The 4,543-nt window shown below is 40.7% G+C and overlaps 1 non-coding gene across 1 annotated transcript; it reads left to right on the top strand.

The window, feature by feature from the left end:
• Positions 1-309: 309 nt before the first annotated feature.
• LOC131217782 (small nucleolar RNA R71) lies at positions 310-416 on the top strand. The gene has a single exon (XR_009157372.1). It is a non-coding gene; the product is annotated as a small nucleolar RNA R71 (small nucleolar RNA).
• Positions 417-4,543: the final 4,127 nt, after the last annotated feature.

Below are 4,543 nucleotides of genomic sequence, written 5' to 3'. Positions count from 1 at the left end.
TTAACCTTATCCTTCTTTCCTTCCATGGCCTCAACTTTCCTTATGAGCGTAGTCACTTTACACTTGAGATCATCCTCTTCTTTTAAGAGATATAATCCACCTTTCTCCTTTAATTGAGTCGGCCTAGACGTGGTGTTCGCCATTGGGTAATAGTCCCATGATTGTGTTTTTTCAGCAAGACTATCGAGGTAATCCCATACCTCGTCAACATCTTTATTGATGAACTCTCCATTACACATTGTCTCGACCATTTGGCGCATGGAAGATGTCAGTCCATCATAGAAAAAATTTATAATGCGCCACATTTCAAATCCGTGTTGTGGGCATGAACTGACCAAAGCTTTGAACCTTTCCCAACATTGGAAGAATGTTTCATCTTCCTTTTGGGCAAAGTTCATGATTGCTTTTCTGAGGGTAATCGTTTTATGATGTGGGAAGAATTTTTTTATGAATTCCCTCTGCATGTCATTTCATGTGCCAATGGATCTAGGACGTAGTGAATGTAACCACGTCTTAGCTTTCTCTTTTAAGGAAAAAGGAAAGAGTTTCAGCCTGATTGTATCCTCAGATACATTAGGAAAACATAATGTAGCCATAATCTCATCGAACTCTTTCAAATGTAAATATGGACTTTCTGATTCAAGTCCATGGAATTTGGGAAGGAGTTGGATAACTCCTGGCTTGATGTCCATTTGTCCTGTGTTTTCAGGAAAAATCATGCATGAGGGCATACTCACTCCCGCCGGTTGTAGATAATCTCGTAAAGTACGAGGCGGGGGTGCCTGATGCACCTCATTCTCATCTTGGGTATCCTCCACCCTGGGTGGGAGTAGAGGAGGTTGGTCTTCAGCCATAACTTCAGTTAACTTAGGGGATTTCGAGCGGTGTCTAGTCCTGCGATGGATAGTCAACCCCTCAACCAATCCTCCTTCAGTCAAGAGACGTCGAGTGTTGTCACGGGCCCACTTGAGCATGAAACACTCGCAGCCCTCAATTTAAATTAGGAAAGACCTAAACTAGAAAGTAAATTATTAAAAGAGAACTGAAAAATAGGAAGTAGAGAAAGAGCTTACCGAATTAGAAATTTCTATCTTAAAGGCCTACAAAATAGGAAGGTTAGTTTCTACACAAAAATTCTATAAGTAGAAAATTTCTAAAAGTGACTTTAGGGAACAAAATTAGATTCTAAAATAGTTAAAATTAGAAAGTAAAAAAAAAACAAAAGAGGAAAGTTTTCAAAAATAAACTACTTCCTAAAAATAGAAAAATACTAGAATTAAAATTTTTCAAAATTTAAATCCTAATTTTAAAAGTAGAAAAAGTAGAGAAATTATGAAGGAATTACCAATTTAGAAGTTTATGTCAGGATCCTATAAAACAGGAAACAAGGTAATTCTAAAAATCAAATAGAAATAAAAATCTAAAACTAAAGTTAGTATAATCCTAATCTCAAACTAATTCTAAAACTAATTAATTTCAAAGAATCGTAGTCGTCAGTCCCCAGCAACGGTGCCAAAAACTTGTTCACTTCCCAAGTATAGGGTTGTGATGTAATAATAAACTTGGTAAGACCGAGGTCGAATCCACAGGGACTGAAACTTGTACGTTTCCTGAAACTAGGTAGAACTAGAACTAGCCTAAGATGCAATCTAAATCAAATATAAATTGATGAATAATGGTGAGAGATTAATGTAAAACTAAAGGAATTCAGAGGAAGGAAACTAGGGATTCAGAGGATCCACTTGTAAGGATCAGGGAGATCTTATACCTGCATTAAGATTCTTGGAAATCAAACTGAACCTACTTGATTTAGTCTTCATGTGATGAAAGGAATATGAATCAGAATGGATTCTATCATCAAACCATGCCCAGAAGACAGAGCAAACAACAGAATTAAACCAATTACCAACCAATCAGATGATTGTGAAGGTTAGGAAGGATACCGCCATCCAGCCATGCCCAGGAGACGATGGCGAACAACAGGGCTTCCTGACGTCACAACCAAAATACGAAAAAGGAAATACTCAAAGCCATTGCAAACCCATTGTAATGTCAGTCACAAAAGGCCATTAAAGACTACAAATATTCTCATAATAAAATTAAATCAAAATTCAATTCAGTCTAAATAAAAGGCATAATAACAGTCTCCCATCACGCTACAGCACTTCTCCACACGCTCCAGCACTCTCTCTCCAAAACCTCTCCGTTACAGCAGAAAACCCACCTGCTGCTTCCGTTTTTTCTCCCTCCCCCCCACACACTCTCTCTCTCTCTCTCTCTCAGCTCATGTGCAGCTCTTCCAGCCCTATCAAAAAAAAACTCCTCTCCTTTCTCTCTCTCTTGCCTTGCTCCTCACGATCCTTCCTCTCCCTCTCTCTTGCCTTCTCTCTTTTATAGCAGCAGAGAAGTCGGTTGGGGTTGGAAAACCGACTCGCAATTCGCAGCGGAAATAACTGCATGACTCTGTTTTCTTCGCAAGAAAATGCAGAAACTGGTCGCGTTTGGTCCGAGTTTGCTTGGCCGATCGTCTAGATTTTTCAAATCTGACTTCTTAGGCAGATTCAGGACCGTCTTTACAAGAGTTTGGACGGTCCGGATCATGGCCTCGATCAGGATCTTGATCGTCCAACAACTCGCGGTGGCCCGTGCGGCGTCCGCAATTGCCGTTCGCACGCCCTCTGCGAATTTTACCGCGCTGTGATGGTTGGTGGGCCCATGATAGATGCTGGAGAGGAAATCCACTCCGTCAGTTGGATTCGCCTTGGAATTTCGGTTGGAGATGGATGGTTTTGGTTGTCCGTTGATGCGGCCCACGGAATTAAATCAGCTGCACCTACTTTGAACGTTTTAAAACAATCTCCTTATGACCCCTGTAGCAGACACGTACGTATGTATAGCTGCCCACGGTCAACGTGGTTTTGATTTTTTCGATATCCTCTGCATGATGGATGGATTGGATCACTCGTCTGGATGATGAAAGTGGGCCGCTAATGAAGCAGCGGACGGATCGTGCGCGAAGGCAAACAGAGCTTCCATCTCTGGAAAGGAAACTGACTGGAGCGTTGTTTGAAAATTTGTTCTGGTGCAGTGCACTGCAAGTGCACTTACTGCAATGCTTGTGCAACACTCATATGGCCCCTCAATGATGGTTATGTAAAATCCAATCCGTCCTTCCCCTTTATCATCTCATTTAAACAGTTATACCAAAATTGAGGCATATCCAGATATCGTGCGGGCCCCAAATCAGAGTTTTATGGGCTGATTTGAGCGTTGGGCCACTTCCAGAGGGGTCCAATGGCTTCAATGCTTCTAGGATATCCTGAGAGTTAGAGAGAGGTTTTGGTGCGACCAACCGTTGGGGAAATGGAGCAACTGACTTTTCTAGAAGTTCTGGTTCCAATTTTTGTGGGGCCTCACTAGATCCATTATTGTTGTCCTCTTCTGGTTCTTGAGGCTTTTCGGGCCTAACCGGAAGGGTTTTATCAATGATCTTCGTACTCCTAAGAGTGGTGATGGATTTAGCGCGCCCCATTTGATTTGAAGAGCTGGAATCACTTATCTCGTATTGCGGTTTAGGATTGAGGAGCGGTTGTGCAGGAAGCATCCCTTTTTCTATAACCATCATACGTGAATCCATCTTTTGCATAAAGTCTCGTATTGCATGGGTCAGCTCTTGCATGGAATTTTGAACCGGTTCATCTTGAGGTTTCCTTTGATTTGGATTTTGATTGAAGAAACCTTGAGGGATAGCAGTTTGTCCATTTCTCCAACTAAAGTTGGGATGATTTTTTCAACCAGGATTGTACGTATTAGAGGTTGGTCCATTGAAAGGTCTTTGATAATTATTTACGGCATTGGATTGTTCATTCAACACTTTTCAAAAGGTGAGTATCGTAGGACAATTTTCAGTTATATGAATGTTGCAATCACATATGCCGCAAACACTTTCATTAACCTTATCCTTCTTTCCTTCCATGGCCTCAACTTTTCTTATGAGCGTAGTCACTTTATACTTGAGATCATCCTCTTCTTTCAAGAGATACAATCCACCTTTCTCCTTAAATTGAGTCGGCCTAGACGTGGTGTTCGATTTTGGGTAATAATCCTATGATTGTGTTTTTTCAGCAAGACTATCGAGGTAATCCCATACCTCATCAACATTTTTATTAATGAATTCTCTATTACACATTGTCTTAACCATTTGACGCATGGAAGATGTCAGTCCATCGTAGAAAAAATTTGTAATGCACCACGTTTCAGAGTCATGTTGTGGGTATGAACTGACCAAATCCTTGAACATTTCCCAACATTGGTAAAATGTTTCATCCTCCTTTTGGGTGAAGTTCATGATTACTTTTCTAAGGGTAATCGTTTTATAATGTGAAAAAAATTTCTTTATAAATTCCCTTTGCATCTCATTTCATGTGCCAATGGATATAGGACGCAGTGAATGTAACCACGTCTTAGCCTTCTCCTTTAAGGAAAAAGGAAAGAGTCTTAGCCTGACTGTGTCCTCAGACACATTTTGAAAATATAAAGTGGC

The sequence above is a fragment of the Magnolia sinica genome, chromosome 10 (genome assembly GCF_029962835.1).
Source record: "Magnolia sinica isolate HGM2019 chromosome 10, MsV1, whole genome shotgun sequence".
Lineage (NCBI taxonomy): Eukaryota > Viridiplantae > Streptophyta > Magnoliopsida > Magnoliales > Magnoliaceae > Magnolia > Magnolia sinica.
This window is presented reverse-complemented; position numbering and strand designations above follow the sequence as displayed.